Source organism: Hordeum vulgare, chromosome 7H (genome assembly GCF_904849725.1).
Source record: "Hordeum vulgare subsp. vulgare chromosome 7H, MorexV3_pseudomolecules_assembly, whole genome shotgun sequence".
In the NCBI taxonomy this organism is placed as follows: Eukaryota; Viridiplantae; Streptophyta; class Magnoliopsida; order Poales; family Poaceae; genus Hordeum; species Hordeum vulgare.
The window spans coordinates 333,924,524-333,937,027 of NC_058524.1; positions in this window are offsets into that span (position 1 = coordinate 333,924,524).

Genomic DNA, 12,504 nt, shown 5'->3' on the forward strand with positions numbered 1-12,504 from the left:
CATGAATATTTACAGCATGACAATAGGCATGATGCACTTCATTTTATTCCATACTAGGCAGGTCTAGTTATGCACACCATCATAGCTAGCATCCATCCAACATGACAATTTGAACTAAACAACTTCTCAGACTTAGAAAAATTAACATGGTGCAAGTAACAATAGTTTTTAATAGATTGACATGTTTGAGAGTGAAATTAACTAGGATGCAAAACCTATACTTGAAAACTAGTGGCACAAACTAATAGAGGATAACATGCTATACAATTCACTCCATTGTACCATCCACAAAGGGGTTGTAGATTAATGGCAATTCACATGGAAACTTAACAAAAAAATATAGCAGATTCCAGACTTAGAATTATTTTAGACCCCCAAAAACAACAACATTTTTATGGCAAGTTCCCACGATGAAAACTATATCTACACATGACATCCATGGCAAGGAAAACCTACTAACAATAATTAGACATGGCATACTACAAACCACTCCGTTGGCACACATTCAAAAAAGGCATGGTTTGCTTAATTCGAGCTTCGCAAAATGGAACTTAACATTAATAGATTATCAGTCTTAACATGATAGCACCTTTAGAGCAACATATTTACATGATAGAGGAGATTTACATGGCAACCACATGCATGGCATCAAAGTAGACATCACATAGATCATAACTCAAGAAGTTACCACATGCAAAATACCTATGGATTAGATGCAACCATACATGCAAGTTCAAATAAAATAACAGATTTGCACATATGATGAGATGCACTTTTGCAACATAGATTTGACCATGTAGATGATTCCTAATATACATGCAAATGGCACCATCATGTAGAGCACATCAAGTACAACATTTTTCATATAAAGTTTATTTAAATCGGGGCTACAATTATTTATTTATGGAGTAATCATTTTAGCATGTCATTTATGGAAATCAATGCAAAAATTCAAGTTTAAACATCTTAATCATTTGTGAAAGTTGGATATTATGAACCTACACAATATTCTATGCATTTTACATATATAAAGTATTTTCATGCGATGCAGGGTTGTGGATTTATTATATGCATGATGCTTGAGGGTTTTTCTACAAAACTATAATTAATTGGTTAATAAGAAAAAATGTTCCACAAAAAAACGTGATTCGGGCCGAATCAGTGGGGTGGCAGATAGCAATAGTGTGCACAGTCGAAACACAGTGGAAGGGGAGGTGGAGGCATCACCTCATCCGCTTCGGCCCATCGAGTAGAGGAGGCTCGCCTTGGCGCACTAGTGGCCCAAGCAGAGGCGAGGCAGAGGAGCCCTCGAGTAGCATATCAGGTCAACAATGTGCTGCCTCCTCTTGCATGGTGCAGCGAGGAGGGAGGGTATCGAGGGGGGTGGCTGGGTTAGGTGGCCAAGTGGCGTGCAGCGGCTGGGACATGGCTGAAATCTAGGAGGTGATGTGTGGGGACCCCGACTTACGAGTCGAGATCACCGAATGTACGTGCTTAGTGACCCTAGAGATCAATGCTCGCCGAACACACATATAGTGAATATTAAGGGTCTTATGCTCACCGAACACACATATAATGAATATTAAGAGTGTTACATCCAACATACCGTTTGATACAACAAATGACAACCATGGTCAAGTCTCACATAGGTAGGTCCTATAAGGCCAATCACACCGATACAACTACTAGCAGAAATCTTGGTAGTAAACGGGAGCGCATGCCATAAGCTTTCACCAATAGTCATTCTGACTGGCGAGCGTCCTAGTTCGTGTGTCTGTCTCCGATGACGAATTCTTCTCCAAACTCCGGTTCATCCATGTCTGGCCAATAACATAACCAGTGGCAAGCCAGTGAGTACTTTGAATGTACTCACAAGCTGCCCATGATGTGGACACTATAGGAATTAACTTCTTCGCCGTCTGCCATCACATACAACAAAGAGTACATCCTGGACGGCAAAGAGAATACCATGGATGGCAGAGAATCTCACGGCCGGCAAAATTTCTGCGTCAGCCTACGACGGCATCGTAGCTTCTTTGCCGTCTATCTCCCTAAAGCGGACGGCAAAGAGCTTTGCCGTCAGCTTTTCATAGGAGTAGTCGGCAAAGGGGTCGAGACGGCAGCCGACAGGCGTTGCCTTCGTTAGGGGCTAAGGGAGGCTTTGCCGTCAGCCTCCCCCCTCTTCTCTGCCGCCAGCCTCCCCCCTCTTCTCTGTCGTCTGCCTCCCCTCTCCTCTTCTTTGCCGTCAGCCTCCACCTCCTCCAGCCGTCCTCTGTGCCCTCTTCTTTGCTGTCTGCCCCCTGGAAGCAGACGACAAAGATACTATATGGCCAGCTGCTACTGCCCAGGTTGCCCAGCTGGGCGCCACGTGGCACCTTTGCCGTCGGCCAGTTGACGACAAAGGCCTTTGCCATCAGCTGGCAGACGGCAAAGATCCTATATTGTCACATTTTTGTTTATTTTTTCTATTTCACAGCACATATACATATAATTCATAGCACATATATGATAAATAGGTCACAATACATGTATGATATACATATAAAGCTCATCAATGCCATTTGTTCATCAATATACATCCCATATATTAAAGGAACCAACACATACAGAGTTTCATCCATATATACATGTATATAGTTGCACATATATTGTTCATCCATATATACATATACATATAGTTCCACATTGTTCATCAACTCAAATAAAAACGGAAACTAAAGCACTCCAATGCCAGCTTCCATGCATGTAGTACATCCAATCTGCAAAATGGTAATAAGAAAGTCAGAAGAAGAAGAACAACAACATATATATGACAAATAAGCTAAATTGAAGAAGAAAGAGAAGAAGGAAGAAGATAACAAGGAGAAGAAAAACAAGAAGGAGGAGGAGCAGGAGGGGAAGCGGAAGGAGAACGAGAAGGAGGAGGAGAAGAAGAAAAAAGAAGAGAAGAAGAAGGAGAAGAAGGAGGAGAAAAGGAGGAGAGTGGAAGAAGGAGAAGTAGGAGGGCTCCTTCTCCTTCTTCTCCTCCTGCTCCTTCTTCTTCTCTTCTTCTCCTCCTCCTTCTTCTTCTTCTCATTCTCCTCCTCCTTCTCTTCTTCTTCTCTTCTTCTTCTTCTTCTTCTTCTTCTTCCTTCTTTTCATTTCTCCTCTTCTCCTGTTCTTGGAGCTAAATTACGTAACTATGTCTTTTTGGAGGTAAATGGGCTAATTATGTCATTATAGAGGAAAACAACCTAAGTATATAATATTAATGAGCTAACCAAGGTTCTTATGCCATTTTGAGCTTATAATGTCTTTTAGGAGCTAAATTGGCTAATTATGTCATTGCTGGGGAAATTAAGGCAATGAGAATATGAAAGAGTAGAAGAAAGAGGAGGAGGATGAGAAGAAGAAGATATAAAGAAGGAGGAGAAGGAGGAGGAGGAGAAGGACTAGAAGGTCCTTGGCCTTCTCCTCCTTCTCCTCCTCCTCCTCCTTCTTCTCTTCTTCTTCTTCTTCTTTCTTTTCTTTTTTCCAATTTCTTCTCCTCTTCTCCTCTTCTTGGAGCTAAATTAGCTAACTATGTCTTTTTGGAGCTAAATGGGCTAATTATCCAATTTTAGAGGAAACAAGCTAAATATATAATATTAATGAGCTAACCGAGGTTCTTATGCCATTTTGAGGTTATTATGGCATTTTGGAGCTAAATGGGCTAATTATGTCATTGTTGGGGAAATTAAGGCAAGGAGAATATGAAATAGGAGAAGAAATAGGAGAAGGAGGAGAAGAAGAAGAAATAAAGAAGAAGGAGTAGAAGGACTAGAAGGTCCTTGGCCTTGTTATCCTTCTCCTCCTCCTACTCCTCCTCGTCCTCCTCCTTCTCCTTCTTCTCTTCTTCTTATTCTTCTTTCTTTTCATTTTTCCTATTTCTTCTCCTCCTCTCCTCTTCTTGGAGCTAAATTAGCTAACTAGGTCTTTTTGGAGCTAAATGGGCTAATTATCTCATTTTAGAGGAAAACAAGCTAAGTATATAATATTAATGAGCTAACCAAGGTTCTTATGCCATTTTGAGCTTATTATGGCATTTTGGAGCTAAATGGGCTAATTATGTCATTGTTGGGGAAATTAAGGCAAGGAGAATATGAAAGAGGGGAAGAAAGAGGAGGAGGAGGAGAATAAGAAGAAATAAAGAAGAAGGAGGAGAAGGAGGAGGAGGAGGAGAAGGACTAGAAGGTCCTTGGCCTTCTCCTCCTTCTGCTCCTCCTCCTCCTCCTCCTACTCCTACTTCTTCTCTTCTTCTTCTTCTTCTTTCTTTTCATTTTTCCTATTTCTTCTCCTCTTCTCCTCTTCTTGGAGCTAAATTAGCTAACTATGTATTTTTAGAGCTAAATGGGCTAATTATGTCATTGTTGGGGAAATTAAGGCAAGGAGAATATGAAAGAGGAGAAGAGAAACATACCGTAGTGGTCATCAAGGAGGAGAAACAACTGGAGAAGGGTCGTGTGATGCCGCTCGGGAGTTATTCTGCAGAATATATATTTTGCAATGTCTCAGTTAGCATGATGACACTCAATTATTAATACTAGTTTATAATGAAACTCACCGTGCCAATCGAAGAGAAGACGGGCATCGGCGGAGGGACTTGACCGCACTTCTCGCACAGACCCTGAAGAGTGGGTCGTATTAGTTAGTAATGAAATACACATTACACACATGATTTTGCTAATGTGAAAAAAAACATACCACAAAAAGCTCGTACAGGGCCCGTTGAGCCGCCTCATTCCGGGACCTCTCCTCCTCAATCAATCGTGCCGTGGTCTGGTCCCTCTCATCAAGAGCAGCCTGACTTGCCAATCTCTCTTTCTCAAGAGCAGCCTGGCTTGCCAATCTCTCTTTCTCAAGAGCCGCCTGGTTTGCCAATCTCTCTTTCTGAAGAGCAGCCTGAAACACCATTCCTCGTTACCACAGTAATGATCTATGGTGACACACATAATGAAATGGATGAAAGTGTTCTTAGTCCGTACAACTAACCTCGATGGCAAGATCGACTAGCCATGGATGACGCATTATCTCAGGACAGATGCTCGACTGGCACGCCTTGATCTCCGGGAGAGTGAGTGGACAACGTATTATCCCATCTCCAATGGCTATCGAGCCATGGGGCCTCCCACCACCAGATATCATCACCAGCTCTGGATCCAAAGGTTCCTGGCTAGGGTTAAAGTCATCCCCTTTCGTAGCCTTCCCCGCGTCCCTGTATGCCACGAGCTTCTGGTGGGATGATATGTTGATGAAGTTATTGGGATCATCCAGGGCAGAACCATAGAATGCCTTCGCCTTCTTGTACGAGGCAGTATGGGCGATGCCATAAAGGACGTACAAGTGTGGCATCTCCATCTTATTGTGATGCGCCTAAAAGAGAGGAACAAAATATTAGCATGAAGAATGAATTGCATGAATCATGAAGCAAATCACATACCCAGTTTCGTCCAAACTGAAGTAAGTTGGCGCTGCCTTGATGATGTGGCACACCAACCATTTAGCTACGCCGATCCTTCGCATTCACGTGGACGGCTGGCCAGCTGCCTGTGCACCACTCATCAACCAACGCCTCCCAACAATCCATCTTATCCGCACACCATCTCGGGGGCACCTGTAAGTTATTAGAAAGAATTTTGAGCGCTACGCCTATGAATGAAATCAAGAAAACTACGTAGAAGGACTTAAGAATAGGTAATTACCTTCATGTATTGCTCCTTCTTCAGAAACTTTCCGCGACAATCCTTCTTCTGCTTCTTAATACCACGCGTGGCGTAGTAATCTCTAATAGCCTGCGACCGAGCCTCGTGGTGTATGTTCTATAGTAACCGCCTACACTCGGCCTCGAGAACCCTGGCCTCCTCCTCCTCATATCCATCATCACACCTATAGAAGGTCTGCAATCAAACGTGAAAACACAGATTAGTACAATAATTAGCTATATTATTAATTTTAGATTTTGTAAAAGGATAATTTACCCAAAAGCTCTTGATCACCATCTCGGCCCTCGTCTGGCATAAGACACCATCTATAATCTCCTCCAACGGGGCCTGCGCAGCCTAGTAGTAGTCCCATGAAAATCCTCGTGTAGGAACCTGACCCTCACCAGGCAACGTGACAAACCCCGGGAAATTTGTCTGGCAAAGCACACCAAGGACGGGGTTCGGCCTGCGGACTCCAAGAGGGTGTACCCATCCCCTGCAGTATGATAAGGTCCACGCATTAGATATTTGAACAAACTTGAAGGAAAAAGCTAAAAAAAGAGTAAATGTACTTACCTATCTCCTTCAGGTTTAATCACCGGCCTCTGCTCGTGGGTAGCCGGCACGACCGGGAGACGTGTACTACCACGCTTGTACACGGTGGCCCCGTCCACCTGCACATAGCCCTCACTATCCGTAAGCTCATTCCCGCCATCCCCGCCCCCTGAGCCACCCGGACCCTCGGTCCAATCCAACAACTCGGTCCGATCCGGCCAGGTCTCCCATCCGGGCCTCTCCACGTCGGGTGAAGCCTCCGGAACTGTAGTCTCGTGGGCCGAATGCACCTCGACCCGAGGCTGCTCCTGGACCGGAGTCTCATGGGACGAATGCCCGTCAACACCAGGCTCCTGGAACGGAGTCCCCGTAGCCTCCTCCACAAACGGGTCGACCATAGTAGTCCTATGCTCGGGTGAATGAGCTGGTGGTGGTGGCGAGGACGGCTCAACAGTCCTCCTGGATCTTCCGCGGCCACCACCTCTACCTGTACCCTTCCCCTTCATCGCTACCCGACCAGCACCTCTCCCAGTGCGCAATGCCACCGACGAAGAAGAACCCACGGGTGGTGTTGACAGACTATCTGCCAAGGCTCTACGGAGAGATAGGGGTGGAAGGGAAGTGCCACCCCTCGTGCGGGGCGCCTGGGAAGAACCTGTCGAGCAATCTAGACCAGCGCCCACCATCTTTCAACACCTGGTGACCTGCCATGATAAAGATTAAAAGAAATTAGTACAGCATAAAAAAATTGAATAACTTACATGAATAATAATATGTACATGAATAATAAAGATTAAAATATATATAATTTAAGTTGTGAATCTTACAAACTAATAATCATCATCAATAAATGCATCATCATTATCACTATCACGCATGCCTTTATGAATGACGTGCTCGTCGGGTTCAACGGCGTGAAGTTGTGAAAGGCCTTACTTTAATCGTTTAAGCATTGACATGTCATCCGCATGAGTAACCTTTACGAGTTCCAGGTCTTCTGGTTCCGGCTCAGGGCTGGAGTCGGATTCATTGTCGCTGTCTACTTCCATGTTCTCTGGTGAAGCACGACGGTTCTTGAAACGTTTCTTGGAAAGACGTGTTTCTTGGAAGAATTCTCCATCATATGTGTCTGGGTTAATGTGAGGTTCATAATCCTGTTCATTTGGGAGAGGTGGTCTGACATGTGGAGGCACTTCATAAACCACATACCAACCTTCCAGATTCTTATCCGTTTGGCATGCCCACGGTAGATAAAAAACTTGGGTCGCCTGTTGAGCTGTAATATAGACATCAGGAACGTCTAAATGGGTGTTTGGATTGATTTCGACTAGTCCTATATGTTCATGAGTCCTTCTAGTCTTCTTCGGCTAGAACCAATAACATTTGAAGACTCTGACGTTCGGTGGGTTTTCACCATAGAATTGAAGTTCATAAATTTCTTCAACTCTTCCATAATACTCGATAACACCTTCGCCGATATCAGAGACACCACAATTTTTAGATTTCCGCTCGGGCATAGATAGCTCTATGCCAAAGGTATGAAAGAGATACCCATTGATGTTGTATTTCTCAAATGAACGGACCTTATAGTAAAAACCATTGGCGACTTGTCTCAATTCGGCGTCCATAGACTCTAAATTAGCCTACAAGTTTAATACGAAACGATTGTTGCATTAGCCGCAAGTTAGACCATGAAATGAAATGGTCCATTATTGATAATTACCGTTTGTTTGAACCAAGAGATGAAATCGGGATAGCCGCCTCCTGTCTTTGATAGAAGCTCATACTCTTCGACGGAATCATTTTCGATCACCGCTCCATCCGAGAATTTGTTGACGTAACAGCTGTTTGAAATACCCGGGAATAAGAGCAGTTGAAATGAATTAGAAGTTACGGGAAAATGTGCCAAGAACTCACTCGATGTACGACCACACTTCTGTTAGGTTGTTGAAGATATACAATGAAATTTTCCGCCATTCTTTGACATCCAACATTATTGGTTTTGGAGCACCAGCTAGTGTGAGCTTCCCTTTGAATAGGCTGAGGTTGGACCCACCTTTTTTAGGGTCTGCATCATTGTGCCGAGGCTTCGGATTATGCAAATGATTATTTTTGGCTTCGTAATGTGCTGTCACAAAGTTTGCCACCTCCTTAGTAATTAATGCCTCAGCCATCGATGCTTCAATTCTACGCTTATTTTTACATTTAGCTCGAAGGGTCTTGTGCATCCTCTCAGTTGCATAGCACCAACGATCTTGCACGGGCCCACCCAACCTTGCCTCGGTCGGTAGATGTAAAATCAAATGCTGCATTGGATTAAAGAAGCCCGGTGGAAAGATCTTCTCTAACTTGCACAACAACTCCGGTGCAAACTCCTCCATGTCTTCTACCACGCCAGGCGACAATTCTTTCGCACAAAGAACACGAAAGAAATAGCTCAGCTCCGCCAGTACTAGCCATTCATCCTCAGGAATAAAGCCACGTAACATCACCGACATTACCCGCTCTAGCCATATGTGCCAATCATGACTCTTGAGACCAAAGATTTTTAATTTTTCAAGACTCGCTCCCCTCTTTAGATTCGCTGCATACCCATCGGGGAACATCAAGTGCATTTTGACCCACAAGATAATTTCCCTCATAGCTGGCCTTCCAAGATTGAACCAGGCCTTTGGCTTCGACCACTTGTGCATTCCTTTCCCTTCTCGCATGTTTTGTAACGGTCTATGACATAGTGTCTCTTGATCGACTCTAGCCTTAGTATTATCCTTTGTCTTCCCATCTATGTCGAACAATAACCAAAAATGACCTCTCCGATATTCTTTTCAGTGTGCATCATGTCGATATTGTGTGGAAGAAGGAGGTCTTTGAAGTAAGGCAGATCCCAGAAGCATGGCTTGTGAGTCCAGGCGTGTTTTGAATTATACCCCTTTAAATACCTTGGACGCTCTGGATCAGGCTCTAGGGCGTTTAACTAATAAAGGATCTGTTGGCATGTGAACACAGGTGGTGCCAAGTTTTTGACAACTTTACCTTTGGTAAAGTTCTTCTTGTATTTTCTGAACTGATGGTCAGGATCCACGAACTGTCTATGCAAGTCAAAGCAAGAATACTTCCGACCCTCCTGCAACCAATGAAACTGAAGAGCTGCCTTGCACTGGGGGCACGGGAACCTTCCATGCACACACCATCCCGAGAATAGCGTATACGCTCGCAAGTCATGCATAGAGTAGATGTACCACACATGCATTTTGAAGTTTTCTTTTCTAGCGGCATCGTATGTCATGACCCCATTATCCCAAGCTTCTTCCAATTCATCCTTAAGAGGTTGCAGGTACACATTCATATTCTTCCCCGGATAATTGGGCCCTGGAATTATCACCGTCAGAAATATGTTCTTTCTTTGCATAATCTGCCCGGGGGGGGGGGAGATTGAGTGGAATGACAAATACAGGACAACAACTGTATTGGGTTGCCGTCATGCCGAAGGGATTAAAACCATCCGTGGCAGCGCAGACTCGAGGATTCCTTGGATCTGCCGCTTTATCCTGATGCAATCCATTGAAATGTTTCCACGCTTCCCCATCCGATGTGTGTACCACCATCTTATTCCCATCCACATCTAGTTCGGTTCTTTTGCCCAATTTGTGCCATGTCATGTGTCTGGCTATCTCTTCGAGCATGAAAAGACATTGAAGTCTTAGTACGATTGGCATATACCAAAGAACACTAACTGCAATTTTGGTCTGCCTCTTCTCACCCATACCGTTGTCGACCACAAGATACCTGCAAGACTCGCAATTCGGACAATAGTCCAAGTGTGCATACTCCTTCCTAAATAAGACACATCCTTTCTCACATGCATCTATCTTCTCATAGGGCATCTTAAGTACACGAAGTATTTTTTTCGACTGTTACAGGTTTGCATGCATGACATGGCCTTTGGGTAGGAAGCGTCCAAATAGTGTCATCATCGCGTCGTAGCATTCTCTTCCCAAGTTGAACTGAGCCTTCAGAGCCATTACTTGTGCAATTGCATCCAGCTGACAGAGCTCACTGTGCTCATGGAGAGGACGTTTTGAAGACTCCAACATTTCATAAAAGGCCTTTGCAGATTCCTCCATCTCATCTTCCGAATCCCGAGCATCATCAAAGTCTTGCACCATGTCTTCGATCCCCGTACCATGCTCGTCCGTGCGACGACGGACCACCTCCGCTCTTGTGCGTTGTATAGACTCACCATGAAATGTCCACACCATATAACTAGGCTTAAAACCCCTCCTCTGCAGGTGTTTAATCATTACAGCCTCTGTCGTCTTTTTATAGTCGTCGCATCCAGGACAGGGGTAATAGTTTCTTTCCTGACCATTTGCGAATGCGGCTTTCACAAATTCCTTTGTTTTTACAAACCATTCTTTCGTCATCTCTTTCTGACAGGGTGACCGGTATACATCCACGCACGATCACTCATCTTGCCTAGCTCCTAAAGACAGAAGAAATATATTTATATATTATTTAGCATTTATATACATCGGTTAATCAGGTTCGCCATTTTTATTACGTCCAGGCAACTTACACGCTAATAGGTAAAGATAGGTCCTAACCCCACCCGAGTATGTGTAGATTGGGTTCGTTTTCCCATGCTCTGCTCGAGATGCAACGCAAAAATTTGGCAGCACCTCCCCGCCGTTCTCCTGATACAGGTCTCTGCAATAAACAGAGAGGATGTGCATCCGGAGAACAACAGGGAGGCACTGATGAAATTCCGCATCGGATCCAGAGCACAACATATGGGAAAACGAACCCAATCTACACATACTCGGGTTGTCCATGGATAATGTTGGACAATTCGAAAGGATGGCGGTTATAAATATGCAAAGACATGCATATTTACAGATGTCGCCCTTTCGAATGGGAGACACATACTGGTCACGCATACTGATAAATTAATTTAATTACCTAAATCTAGAAAGTTTCACCCGGAAACCGAGCCATAGTAAATGAAGGGGCGGGGAGGAGATGAAATTTGTACTGACCCCCGAACGCAGGGGCGGAGCTCGTACAACGCACGGGCAGGTCTTCGCACAGCAGACCTCACAGTGAAGAGACAACTATCACATGTAAATCCACCCGATCAACACAAATATTCTAATTATGTCATTTTAGAGGAAGACAAGTTAAGAATATGATATTCATGACCTAACCTAGGTTTTTATGCCATATTGTACCTAATTGGCTAATTATCTCATTGTTGGGGAAAATAAGGTCAGGAGAATAAGATAGAGGAGAAGAAAGAGGAGGAGGAGAAGAAGAAGAAGAAATCAAGAAGAAGGAGAAGGAGGAGGAGGAGAAGAAGAAGGAGGAGGAGAAGAAGGAGGATAAGAAGGAGGAGGAGAAGGTATTCTTCTTCTCTTCTTCTCTTCTTCTTCTCTTCTTCTCTTCTTCTTCTTCTTCTTATTCTTCTTCTTATTTTTGTCTTCTCCTCCTCTTCTTCTTCTTCTTCTTCTTCTCCTCCTCCTCCTCCTCATCTCCTCTTCTCCTCCTCCTCCTCTTCTTATTCTTCCTATTCTTTCTATTAAGCTAACTAACTAACTAACCTAACTAACCAAACTAACTAAACCTATCGCTAAACCTAGATAGCACTAAACAGCAAAAAAATAACAAAAACAGAATCTACCACTATAACAAAAATAGAATATACCACTAAGTAACTAAAAAGAATCTAGCTACCACTAAATACCAAACAATAAAAAATCAACTTCTTCTTCTTTTTTCTCTTCTTCTCCTTCTTATTTTTTTTCTTATTCTCTTCTTCTCTTCTTCTTTACTTCTTCTCCTTCTTATTTTTTTTCTTCTCTTCTTCTTCTTCTTCTTCTTCTTCTTCTTCTTCTTCTTCTCCTTCTTATTTTTTTATACTCTTCTTCTTCTTCTTCTTCTTCTTCTTCTTCTTCTTCTTCTTCTTCTTCTTCTTCTTCTTATTCTTCTTCTTCTTCTTTTTCTTCTCCTCCTCCTCCTCCTCCTACTCCTCTTCTTCTTCTCCTCTTCTCGTCATCCTCCTATTCTCCTCCTCCACCTAACTAACCAAGCCAATTAACTAACCTAACTAAAACTACAAACCTAACAAATCTACCACTAAAACTACTAGCAATAACAACTACTAAAACTACTAAAACTACTAAAAAATAATAAAACTACTAAAAAATAATGCGGGTGGGGATTGGGGTGTGGG